Consider the following 13,961-nt stretch of genomic DNA (forward strand, 5'->3'; position numbering starts at 1 on the left):
CGAATCAACTTAACGGCCTGCTCCCAGTTGGCTTGTTAGCTCAATTGGTAAGAGCGCTGCACTAGTATCGCAGAGGTCAGTGGTTCGAATCCCGTACAGACCTGATTTTTTTCAGGTCTGATTTTCGCTATTGCTTAAATAGCGCTATCTACTGCGAGGATCGTGCATCATACGTATCTCATACCGCAGTTCAAAATATATGAACTTCATATATTTCATTGTATCAGATAAGATGTTGGCAGTATCTTTGGCAATGTAAATTTTACCTTAAGTTTTTCCGTGATCTGTCACAGTTAATGACTACAATTACGCTTACGTTGACTCCAAGCCGTAGTTTCTTACTTTTTCAATAACTCCTCTGAACTGACAATGTGACCTTAAGTACTGAAATAGTTTGTGCTTTTGTATGTCCTTTATCATAGCCATGTATTCGTGTTCTGTCACAGATAATGGCCACATTGATGCTTACTTTGTCTTAATGAGTAGTTCCTTAATTTTCTCAATAATTTTTCAGATCTTAGATTATGACCTAAAGTATTGAAATAGTTTGTGTTCATTTTGATTTCCTCCATAATAGCATTAGAGAACACCACAGATCTGGACTGGCAAAGTTTGATGTCGAGGGACTACAGGGCTATGTCAGCTACCTAGTCAATGAGTCAGCTAAACTTGGCTTACTCAAGCGAGGTACTTAATGTGGTTAAAATAACTGACACTGAGTTTTAATTGGCTTTCAAACATATATTCAGTTATTTTTATTCTGTCGTAAGATTACAGAGAAATGCTGGGTTTTTGTAATAGTCAAGGGATTCTTTTAATCTTGATTTGTGATCTTGTGTTGGGTTTGTTCCTTTTCTGTAGACCTGGTATATTTATACTATCATCAAATGACCTTCGCGGTGTAATGCCCGTTCTTAAAGAAACTAGGCGCTGGAGGAGCGTTCACTCGGGCTTCTTTTAAACCTGAAAGCGCGCTATAGAAGGAAGTCTTGCCTGGGAAGACCAAGGCTCATTTGTCACTCACCGTTGACGCGTGCGGGTCAAATTCAAATGCTGGTAGACGAACAAAAGGAGCTAATGAGATATCTATTGTTTTACTTCCACCAGCGGGGAGGCATGAGGTAACGTGCGAACCACCTACTTCGATCTCAAATTTACCGCCACAAATAAAGACAGTTTCCATTGGAGAAAGGAAATACAAATCTCTAAAATTCTTGTATTGTGATGAAGACATAAAACAATTTTGAGGAATGCGCCCGCTGTTCACCGCTTTGGAGTAGCTGTAGCTCAAGCTGACTTAACATATGGTCCAGTGGGACCTAAGGCTCCTTTTATAGCGCGCCTTCGTGTTTAAAGCCATGGCGTTCGCACTAAACTCGAGTAGAATTATATCATAGCTTGTAAATAATGGTAATTGAACTGAGTGGAGTGCAATTTGGGCTAAAATCATACGCGTGATTTCAAAATCGAACGAGCGCGCAGTGCTCGTTCGATTTGAAATCACAAGTATGATCTCCGACCAAAATTGTACGACACGAGGTTCAATTACCAATTTATTACATCCATTTTGAAATCGCCCAAATACAGGACTTGGTCAATTCAAATATTTTATTGATGCAGTTCTGAGCCGGTTTTTAAATAAAAAGAGGAACCGGAAACGCTTTTACATCTTATTTTATATGCAAAACAGAAAGACTGACATCATGTGTCAAAAACTCAATCAAGCGGAAAATAATGCAGTTTAGAGCAAAAAATGGTGCGATTCGTGAATAAATCGCACCCAATTAGAGCCAATCAGATTACAGGGACCACCAGTGATTTTAAAATGGATGTAATAAATTCGTGTAATCAAATTCAATTGCGCGAGCGTGCTTTAATTTCGCCTTGTGCACGCTGGGGACTTCAGCAAACAAATGCCTCGCGAAGAAATTTTTTTCTTGCGAGTGACTTCGAACAAGCCGATGAAGATCTGCCTACTTTTTCTTTGGGAATGGATTTTTTTTAACTCTCTAGAAAGAACTCAGAGAAAGTGAAATAAACAAAATAAACAACGCATCGAAGCGTAGGAGAGGGAATGTCTGCCCTTTATACATAAACTACCGTGTTGAAAGGTTTATGTGTCAGCTGTGCGTTTATCAAGTCTTGAAGCAATTGGGAAGTTTGGAGAGCACTGAGGAAGCTAGAGTTGCTCTCGCCTGCACCTCGAGCAACTCTTAGGCATCTTTCGTGCTCTCCAAACTTCCCACGTGCTTCAAGTCTCGGTGAACGCACGCTAACGCATGAACCAATTGTTAATAGTGATTATGTACGATATACCAAATCGTACTTTACAAGTATTGAACCCAATAAAAACCAGTAACAGAAACAGGATCTTTAACGGAAGAGCTAAGCTTATTTATTATCCAACTACACTTCGTAGAGTACAAATAACGCCATAGACGAGTACAAATATCACGCGGTATTTGTACTCTATAGTACCGGTTAAACAGGTTTTCTCGTAGTTACGAAAAAAATGGCGGACAATTTGAATCATATTTCGGACGACGAAGAGTCAGAATGGCTGGAAAATATACATCCAAGTTTATGAGATGAATCGAACGTAGAAAAATAGCTACACGACATGGAAATTTCTTCATTTATTGAAGAAAATAGAAACAGCAACACGACAACGCGCCAATTCCGTTCAGCTTCGCATACTTCTGTCAAGCATCCCCCGTAAACTGATGAATATCCATGAAGTTCGCCCGCACTGAAATAACAGTTTGGCGTGTTGGATAATAAATAACTTATAAGTCGTTTTGTTGTGTAGTATCGCAGAGTATTTTTACTCGTTATTTGTATTTTGACTCGCCCTTCGGGCTCGTCAAAATACGGTACAACCCGTAAAAATACTCAGCGATACTACACAACAAAACGTCTAATAAGATATATATAAATTATTTAACCTTACTATTTAAGTTGCTTCTGTCAGTATCCTGTTGTTGGCGCCACCTTCGAAGTTGTGTTCACGAACATTCTTGATTTTTTCAGCGAGTGAGGTGTTCGTCTCAGCATCATAGTTTGTTGTTAAATCGGCCGTCACAGTTTTGCCAGTATTTTCGTAGTTTGAACCCACACATATGGTTCATTTGTTATCTCGTGAGAACTAGTAAGAACTTTCCACTGTTGGTTAGCTTTCAAGCAATGAAGTTCGTGGACCGGCCTATTCCGAAAACACTGGACGTCATTTAGCGTGGGCCTACCACGAACAGCCCGTGCGTTTACATGTGGGATGAGCTTATAAGACAGGAATCTTTGCAAAGCGGTCTTCACAAAACACAGCAATCTGCGAATTACCGTTGTTTACTAAGAGCGAGCCCACGAGAACACAAGTTGTTTCACTCTCATCCCAGTTTCCGTGGTTTACGCGAGGAACACACGGGACCATGAGCCCCCTTTTGGCGACCAAAACGGCTTGGATTTTCAGACTTGGGCTTTCCGACGGAAGCCCGAGTAATAAAAAATGATTTACAAACAAACCTCTTCATAAGGGTCGTGTGCGGCTGAGCAGGCAGAGGCATTAAAAGCTGCACGGCCAAGGATACGGGCCCGCGAGAAGAAAGAAGAACTATATCAACATCTGTAGCAGGCATTTGGACTCTAGATTTCTAGATTTCCATTGAGGAAATAATACGTTGGAATTAATCTTAATGGCCATGGTTTACAACTTCGTGTGTAAAATTTGCTGAAATTTTGAGACTTTTTGCCAAAGAAAAACAAAATGGGCTTGACTTAACATTGTTGGTATGGTACAAAATTTATCGTTTATACTGTCTGGTTTCCTTTGACATTCAATGATTCAAGAAAAATTCCAAACACTGAGACTCAGAATTCTTTTCTTTTCCAAATTGTAAAGGTAGTTTTTCGGTTTGTCAGTTTTGAGACCAAAAAAAGCAAAGGCGGTTTTATTCGCATCAATGTTTTGTAGTAAAATATTAATGATTCTTTCCTTAATCTTCCAGTACTCCAATCGCTTAGTATCGTGAAAGAATTACGAGAAGGAATGGATGTATACGAATTGAAAACATTCCTTACTTTTCACATCAGAGAAGGTGCATGGCAGTTGGTGCTGCTGTTTACGGATGAACTCCCTTCAGATAAACTACCAGAGGAGTGGTTTGATGAAATGTTGGATGTATACTTGGAGTTGTCCGCACACGAGGACGAGGACGAGGACGAGGAGGTTTTTAGTTCATCGTTATACAGTTCGAAGTCAGGCATATTGAAAGCATGGCCTATAGAGCACGACCCTGATTGGGTAACATTGTGTAAAGCAATCACCAACGAAGACTGGAAAGTAACCAGATTCATCCCTTTGGGAGTCGGATATCTGATGAAGGTTTGAAGAACTTAAGTACAGCTCTTATCCAGAGTGAACTTTACAGCCTGACCCTGTTTTACAATGGTCTACAAAGAGGATTAAAACACCTGTGTGAGGCGCTGATCAGTAGGGACTGCGATTTAATCAGGTTAAGCCTCATTCGCAATAGGTTAGGAGACAAAGAAATGATGCACTTATGTAATGCGCTAACCAGTGCGAATATTGCCAGCTGACCAGTTTAAACGTCAGTGACTGTGAGTTAGGAGACAAATGAGTAATGTACTTCTGTAACGCGCTGACCAGTGTGAATTGCAAACTGATCAGTTTGAATGTCAGAAAGAGTGCGTTGGGAGATAAAGGAATAATGCACTTGTGTAACGCGCTGACCAGTGTGAATTGCAAGCTGACCAGTTTGAACGTCAGTGACAGTCTGTTAAGAGGCGAAGGAATGATGCACTTGTGTAACGCACTGACTAGTGTGTATTGCAAGTTAACCAGTTAGAATGTCAGTGACAGTGCGTTAGGAGAGAAAGAAATAATGCACTTGTGTAATGCGCTGACCAGTGTGAATTGCAAGCTGACCAGTTTGAACGTCAGTGACAGTCTGTTAAGAGGCGAAGGAATGATGCACTTGTGTAACGCACTGACTAGTGTGTATTGCAAGTTAACCAGTTAGAATGTCAGTGACAGTGCGTTAGGAGAGAAAGAAATAATGCACTTGTGTAATGCGCTGACCAGTGTGAATTGCAAGCTGACCAGTTTGAACGTCAGTCACAGTTGGTTAAGAGGCGATGGAATGATGCACTTGTGTAACGCGCTGACCAGTGTGCATTGCAAGTTAACCAGTTTGAATGTCAGTGACAGTGCGTTAGGAGAGAAAGAAATAATGCACTTGTGTAACGCGCTAACTAGTGTTAACTGCAATATAACCAGCTTACGAGATGACGGACTGTTGCAGTTGTGTAACATACTCACCAGTGTTAACGGCAAGTTAACCAGTTTGAACGCCAGTGAGAATTGCTGTGGAAGTGAAAGATTAAAACACTTGTGTGACGCACTGATCAGCACTAACTGCACTTTAGCCAGCTTAAAAAGTTAGTAGAAAGGATAATGCCCTTAGCTAGAACTTTAACTAACGAGAACTGTGCATTAACGAGCCTAGACATCAGTGAAATAGGAGATGAAGGAATAAAGTACTTGTGCGAAGCCTTAACTGATACCAAATGCAAACTAAAGAGCTTAAACCTCGAAGGAGATTGGATGGTAAGAGACGCGGGCAAACAGTGTTTGTCTGAAGCAATAACTGGCACTGACTGGGAAGTTAGAGGAGACCTGATACTTTCCCGTTCCACTGAGTCAGAGACATAAAGCTCGGATAGGCTCCTCTTGTTACTTATCGCCTTTTGTGTAATACGATATTTTGTAATTTTTATAGCAGATGATATTTTTTGATAGTAGTCTTGAAAAGTACTATGTAGGTGTTAAATTGAAAATGCTCCTCTTCTTGGTTACCTTGTTTATTCCCTGAGACCACTTTAAGCATTGTAAATACTATTTTAATATGTTTCAAAACGCAGAGCTCGTACTCTAACATATTTTTTTCTCAGCTGGTGATTTTTTAAAGAGCAGAGTTCGGCAGTACTCTTCAATATACTTTTGGTACGAAATTATTGTATGAGCAACATAGTTGTTTTGAGAGTGTAATCTCTTTTCCAGTCTAGTGGAATAGACCAAAATTTAATGAGGATGTAATCTTAATGATAATATCAAAAGTTGTTGTTTTAGAATTCACAACTATACAAAAAAACATTTTATGTATATATTTTATTTTTATAGTTATAGAGGTAAAAGTTAATTAGGACCTTGTACTTTAAACAAGTTTGAAACGATTTGATTGCTTTATACTCTTAATATTTTAGATGATATTTAACTATTCGATGATGATGTTTCCATACTTGTCTGGAATGTAAAGGACCGCACTAAACCCCTAACTAGTACGACCAAAGACGTTGAATAGATACAAGGACTACAGTTGCATGTAATAAACATTGTTTTATTTTTTCGATCGTAGTTTTTACTGGCTTTGTCAATAGAGCTTGAATGAAGGAAACATGGGCTAGAAAACACGTATCCGTTTGATTGGGAGATAAAGGTTTTCTTTTCTCGTTTGTGTTTCGTCCAGAATAGCTAGAAGTAGTAATCCTTCCACCCTGATCTAAATTGCTTGCTATAGAGCGTGGTTCAGGGCTGGTTCATATTGATCAGCCAGAACTCGCCGACAGGAGAATCAAACGCTTAGGTCAAAAGTATATTAACATAAAGTTCTCACATCTACCTAGGTTCAGTTGAGATTCTAATGAGCAATCTTATGCAAAGTTTTCTTTTCTATTCACCTCCATCGCCACGGATTTTGCCGACATGGGTAAAGGCCTTGCATGAGCTAAATAACTTTCTTTCAAATCTTCCAAGCTACCAAGGAAACAGTAAACACACTTCAAAACTGAAAAGAGAAATGTATTTTTTATTGTTACGTTACTTGTTTACTTGTTCTTCCTTTCAACTAGACCTCCGTCTGTACCTCGACGGAGCCTACAATTCACAGCAAACGAAGGTTATTATCAGCTAGAAAAGTAAAGAGAAAATTAAACGCTTATGTCAAGCATAAAGAACCTCGACACTCGGCTTTTCGTTAAAGCTTATTCAGTCTGGCCATCACCTCTGAATTTTCAAACCCCTCCTTCTCAAAAAGAAAAGGGAAATGTCACTGAAAGGTTAAAGTTCTTTAGAGGGATAATACATATTTGGTGTGTGTATTTATAACAATGCTTGATTATAAGCTTGAATCAGAGATGGTATAATTGTTGTCCAGTTAATCACTTATGCTTTACCTGGTAACTATGGTTTTACAAATTGAGTCCTTTAAAAGATCGTATTAGTGATAACGTGTAATAAGCTGAGACGTTAAAGAAAATCGAGCCCATACTTGGACTGTTCCGCTTCATAAACACTTCTTTTTTTATCGCCAAGAGGCAATTCAAGATCTCTTTCATTTTACATGATAATATCTTCCCCTTTCGAACCCACTTTAATGTCCTCAGGGATGCAATTTCAATGAATGAATAGGAGAGGCAACAATTATAAATATATTCGATTTTGAGTTTCGATCGATTTTTAATTCATTTTTTGACTGACTTTCCACGACCTTCTCTTATTTGGGCTGTCTTTTTATCCGACCGGATCGTGCGTTACATGCAAAAGTCTTTTGTGGAAGATTGTTAACACGTTAAAAGTAGATTCCTTTCGCTGCTACGCAAGTTTTTTCCCCGTTTTTTCTTGTTTTCCTTCTTCCACTGAAACCAAAACACGAAATTCTAACTTTTTGTTCAAACAGTACTTGGCCAAACAGAAAAACTTTGTGAAGGCGTTATTTCTCATATTCTTTTAGGCGTTCTTTCCATAACTGTGAAAATGATATTAAACTGGTACGTGTTAAATTATTCTCCACTAAGGGAACCAAAAGCCTCAAATTGAGAAAGACGGTGATAAAGGTCTTTATTACTGACCAGTTGTTCGAATTACCATTAATATAATTTTAAATCACAATGCTAGTTACATTTCAATCAAAGATTTAGCTCTTGCTCTTTGTGTTGATCAATACTCACTGAAACAAATGTCTTCTCAGCCGAAAAGTAGATTTTTCTTCTGCGGGTCCATGTCAAAAGTTTTGAAATACAGGTGTGGAAACTACTTACCTAAGATAGAAGGGTGTTTGGTACCTAGTAGTGGTGTTGCCGATATAAGATCACCACAGTGCGGCCAAATGGGCAACGAAGTTTAGAATAACGAGATTTCGGGGGAAAACAGAACGTTTGCGCAAATATCTCTTTTGTTCTAGCTTTTGTCAATGGAAATGAAATATCCTTTTTGGGAGGATTATATAGTGACGAACCTGGGCTGACGGTGATAGACACATGCCTTACGAATCAGTCAACTGGTTATAGAACTCAAGATGAGTCATCAGCTACTTCTTCTGATCCTCGGTACTTCAGTGGCTTGGGCAGAAATGCAAATGAACTTTCCAGGACCCCAGGTAAGCTCAGCTCTTTTATTGTTTCCCTTTATTATTACTTCAGTAATCCGGGGGGGGATGCAGAACATTCACAACCTGAAAATTCAAATAGTGAGACTTAAAACAAAGACGTCATTTTTAACTTCCTTTACTTTTCTAAGATCCAAACGTTTACAAGTCTTTTTGACAAAAGGCGTCCTCTTGTCTCAAGAAAATACCACGAATGAAAATTTAACGAATTGAAGCTTTCCTATAAACTTTCTCACAGGATCCATGCCATGCAGATTATGATAAATGCGTCAGGAAGGCAGCAAAAAAGCCATGTGGAAAGGTTTCCTGTGAGATCAGCGCTATGAAGTGCGCCAGGAAAAAGTTGTCTGCACCACCATCTAAAGTGAGTAATGAGTAGGGCATAAGATAGAAGACACCACATTTCCTCGAATAAGCGCGCATGCTCTAATAAGCGCCCTCCCTCGCATAAGCACCCTCGCAAGGTTTTTTTTTTATTTAAGGGTTGTCGCGTTATTTGCTCCCCATCAGTTGTCGATCAAACAGTGTGCTCTAGACTCAGTGTGGCAGACAAAACGTCCATGTTGTTAGACGGATGATTTGTTTCAGCTGATTATTTTATTAAGAGCAGAGTTATAATGCAGTTATAATGGTATTATAATGGTATTACAGCAACTCAGCCACAGGAAGAGGCTAATTTGCATAATATTCATTTTCATTCTGTCTTTTGCAAAGAAAGTTCTAGTGCTCCTTCTATTTTGTTGCATGACATTCAGAATGACCAATGTCCTAATCAATATACAGACTCTGTGTCATGTACCACAAATGAAGTTCAATATTGCAAAAAATTCATGGCAGTAAGTCCTCTGGGGTAGACAAAATCCCAGCCCGCCTGTTGAAGGAGACGGAATTTATGTCTGCAGTACCATTCAGTGTATGCTCTATAATTTGTCTTTTGAGATGAGTGAAGTTCCTAAATTATGGAAACATGCAAATATTACTCCCATTCACAAGGACGGAGACCGAGAGCCGGTAGAGCATTACAGAGGTATCTCACTATTATCCATCACAGGAAAGTGTCATGAAAGATTGGTGTATGATACAATTTATGAACAAGTTATTGACTTTATCCATTGTTCTCATCATGGATTCCTGAGGGGTGGATCCCGTGCAACACAGCTTCTTTTGGTACATCATGACTGGTGTAAAGCCCTGGATAACCGTGGTCAAGTCGATGTGGTATTTATTGATTTTGCTAAAGGCTTCGGCCTTGTGAATCATAATAATTATTCTTCTGACTAAATTATTTAAGTATGGAGTCTTGGGCGTCTTCTGGAATGGTGTAAAGACTATCTCACTGACCGTAAGCAGAGAGTTGTTGTAAAAGGGAAATTATTTGACTGGCCAATAATTACCTCTGGAGTACCTCACGTTTTTGGGATCTTTATTCTTTATTATATATATCAATGATCTACCAGGATTTATTAGTAAAGGTAGCTCAATCGCTTTATATGCAGATGATAGTAAACTATATAGGATTATCATTTCTTCAGATGACATGACGTCATTTCAGTGTGACTTGGATAAGATTGCTGATTGGTGTAAGGATAATAAAATGAAAATAAACACAAAGAAATGTAAGATCATGAGAATTACTATGAAAAAGAGTCCTTTAGTTAGGGTCTATTACATAAACGGTCCGAGTTTAGAAAGTGTGCATATACATAAGGATTTAGGTCTTCTTACCAGCTCTGATTTTTCATGGAACGCACATGTAGATTCTGTATGTGCTAAGGCTAATAAGATTCTTGGTTTGGTGAAAAGAACATGTAGGGATTTAAAAGATATTACCATATTGAGAGCGTAGAGGCGCGGTGGCCTCATGGTTAGTGCGCTCGACTCCGGATCGAGTGGTCCGGGTTCGAGCCCCGGCCGGGGACATAGTGTTGTGTTCTTAGGCAAGACACCTTACTCTCACAGTGCCTCTCTTCACCCAGGTGTATAAATGGGTACCGGTCCATTGTAGTGTGGATTATAATTTAAGGAAAAATGATTCTCTTGACCTGGTCTGCATGTATAGTAGAACCGAAGTATTTTAAAATATAGCTTTTTTATCCGTATCATTAATGAATGGAATAGTCTTCCTAATAATTTAAAGGATTCTGTCAGTATTTCTAGCCTTAAATATAAGTTCACTTCATTTTTTGGTAATACTTAGAATTTCAGATTTAATTCAAAATAATATATTTATATTAAATTTTATACTCTGATAATTGTTTCCTAATTTTATTCATATATTTTGTTAGCTTACTGGGGAGCATCCCTCGTATGGTGTCTAGGACGCTTTTGGATGCTGGCTCTCCATCATCATTGTTATCATTATTCATTATTTATTTATCTACTATTATTATTTATTTATTTAGTAATTTGGATTTGGAGAAACTGTAATAAGAAAATAATAAATACTCCACATTACTTATGATAGGAAATTATTTTACGGGTAACGTTTTTTTTAGAGTATAATCAATTTTCAGTTTGATGAAATAGGTCAGAATGTAATTTGTATATAATCTAATTGATAAAATTGGAAAGTTGTCGTTTGAGAATTGACAACTCTAACCAAAAAAGACATTTTACATATGTATAAATTTTTTTAGTTTCGAACCAAAAGTTTTTAAAGTAGAGATTATTTAGTACTTTGTACATAAAACGTCCCTTTATACTTTGAGTAGTTTAGATGGTATTAATTAAGGTACAATGTTTACAGCTTCTCTTAAATGTGAAGGACCACAATAAACTGCTCAGTATTTTAACTAAGGACTGTGAATGTGTACAAGATCTGTGGCTAAAAGTAATAAACAATCGCAAAAAGTTAATTTTTTGGAGTTTTTAGTCTAGTTTTAAGCAAAAGAAGATAATCTCTTGCTTTAAATAAATCTGTCAATAGAAAAGGAAACATGGCCTAGAACACCCACATCCACTTGCATCCGAAAAACGAATGGTTCATTTTTCGGTTTAGAGTTCGAGTAGAATAATTAGAAGTAAGAAGCGCGAAAGGGGGAGGGGGGTAGGGGGTTACTTGTTTCAATTTTTCCAAGGTATGTGCCGCTTGCCTCTCTGAACCCTTTCCCCAAATTAGTCAATTCTCTGATCACTAGTAGACCCCATCTTAGTCACTTTTAGGCAAATTTAATTTTCGCGATTTCAACTTAGTCAACTTAGTGACTTTTGGTAACAACTTTCTAACCGCATATCTTCCTATTTTTTTCAATTCCTAATTGTTTTTCTTTCCCCTTAAATCCCGAAAATGTGCCACGCCATTCTAGGAACTCTGTTGAAAATGCAACCTCCATACAGTCATTCCAGTCGTGAAAAATGCGACTCCATCCAGCGGGATATCACCATTTGCAAAATACAAGGACCCCCCCCCCCCCCTCGCCATCAAAAGCGCAATTCTTAGTTTGCTCTAGAGCCTGGTTTAGGGCTCTTCGTTAGAAAAAGTATTTTTTCGTTTTTCTCACTAACTGATAATTAATTCATACTGTGGAATCTCCATATTCCAAGCCCTCTTGGTAAAAGTAAATTGATATAGATAATTTATCGGCTTTTATACAAAATCAGTGGAATAGAATGTAAATACTGTGATGATCACTTAAGCCGCTAAACAAGATTTGTTCCAATTTTTCTCATGCTCCAGGTAAATTTTACGTGCTCCGTGATCAGTGTTGAGCAATTCCCTGGTGACGTCGCCAGTAATTATAAATGACCCCTAAAGATCACCGAAAACATTCTCTTGATTCCCAAACGACCCACTTCTATTCGATTTGTACTATCGATAGGCTGGCAAAGGTAACTCGTCTTTGTATGCTATAGAGTTATGTGCCACCTTAAAGGATTAGGTTTCTTGAAACAGTTTTGGACACATTTTCCTTTCTCCAAAGTTCAATCCATTTGTACAACACTTCTTAAATTTTTACTGAAGGTGTGTAAGTCATTAAGAAACCAGTCGTCATTTATCGCCTGGGGGCGGTGGAGGGGTTTGGAGGGAACACATCATTTTCAGGGAAACGGATGGGGATCAATCGTCGCAAACAGAGTTTAAAGGGGGATTATAGAAAATTGGCTTCCAGTGAGAGGAGGGGGTGTTCATCACTATACTACAGAGCCTTTAAGGGCATCACGTAAATTTTACATGACTCAACTAAAATCTCCACCCCCCTGGGGATGAATAGTGACCGGTCCCTCGGATTCGTGTAGATTGATAATTATTCAACCTGTCTGAGACTCAAAGCTTCAATAAAGGCAAGAGTCTTACATATCGGAGAGCCTCAGTTTACCAGCGACTCCGCCCTGGTTGATTTTGATGCTGATCACAATTAACAAATTGTAGATCATTCATCAACTGCTACAAATTTGTTCGGATTTAAAATGAATGCTTCAAAATCAGGATTTCTGTAAAACTCACGAGGTCTAACGTCTATTGCCAGGGTCCTCCTTTCATCTGACATATTGAATAGAGACCACTGAAAACCACTGAGTCTTTTGATACTTGACACTAATCTCAAAGTTGCTAGTGGAATCAATTCAGCGGCAAAAACCCTCAGTTCATCGCAGATACGACTCTAATCTCGTCAAGATTTCAGAGTAGCTTCTAAGATCAAATTGGATAATACTTGGTTGTTCTTGAGCCCATCTCTGGTCTATTAATACAAACAATGATGTGATATGGCACAGGGGGCATCTCAGAAAAGCCGCTAAGAAGCTAAGGATACAAAGTCGGCAACACTGAGTGGCAAATATCACAAATAAGTTAATGGGAAGAGAACATAGCATATGTAGTAGTGCTCAAATGAGCAGAATCTATTGTCACAAGATGAGTTGTACACGTATGCCTGATAAGCCTTAAAAGCCGTCCTTTATGGAAAGTTGCGCTAAGGAAAAGATGTACTTAGACTACGTAAGCCGGCTTTATCTAAAGTATGCTGGCGTATATTTCATGATTGCACTTGAGGATGAGATATCATGCATTAAAGTAAATGATGCTTATTGATGCTGCATTGTGTTAAAAGTCATTCACAGGGAACTTGGTGAAGAATAAGAATAATACTAGGTGACTCTCTAAAGTCAAGCTAGAAAACAAGTAAGGCTAGATCTTCTTTTCTGAATCAGGGTCAGGATTTGAAGTTGCAAGCAGAACATCACCAGTGAGAATCTCCATGAGTAACTCCCCCTCTGGAAGGGGATGAGAACCTCTAAAACCTTCTAGGAATCTATTCAGTAAGAATCTCAGAGATGGTCAGGGAGAGAGGTGAGTTCGATGTGTCACTTGAGTTCGATGTATCACAGTGACATGAGCGGCCGGATACACGACATTGTCTCAAGCCGCTGTACAACTATTCCGCTAGGGGCTTCCGCAACATAGAGCGATAGAGCCCCCCCCCCCCCCCCCCCCCGATAGACAGAGCAGGATAATGAAATGCTACGTCAGCGGGTATGCGGTCAACAAAGCGGGCTCAAATGTCC

The 13,961-nt window shown here is 38.8% G+C and overlaps 2 pseudogenes; both read left to right on the top strand.

The window, feature by feature from the left end:
* The first annotated feature begins 232 nt into the window (after positions 1-232).
* Positions 233-4,863, top strand: LOC148721594 (uncharacterized; annotated as a pseudogene).
* A 35-nt stretch (positions 4,864-4,898) lies between these two features.
* Positions 4,899-6,101, top strand: LOC148721595 (uncharacterized; annotated as a pseudogene).
* Positions 6,102-13,961: the final 7,860 nt, after the last annotated feature.

This window comes from Stylophora pistillata, chromosome 10 (assembly GCF_964205215.1).
Source record: "Stylophora pistillata chromosome 10, jaStyPist1.2, whole genome shotgun sequence".
Classification (NCBI taxonomy): Eukaryota; Metazoa; Cnidaria; class Anthozoa; order Scleractinia; family Pocilloporidae; genus Stylophora; species Stylophora pistillata.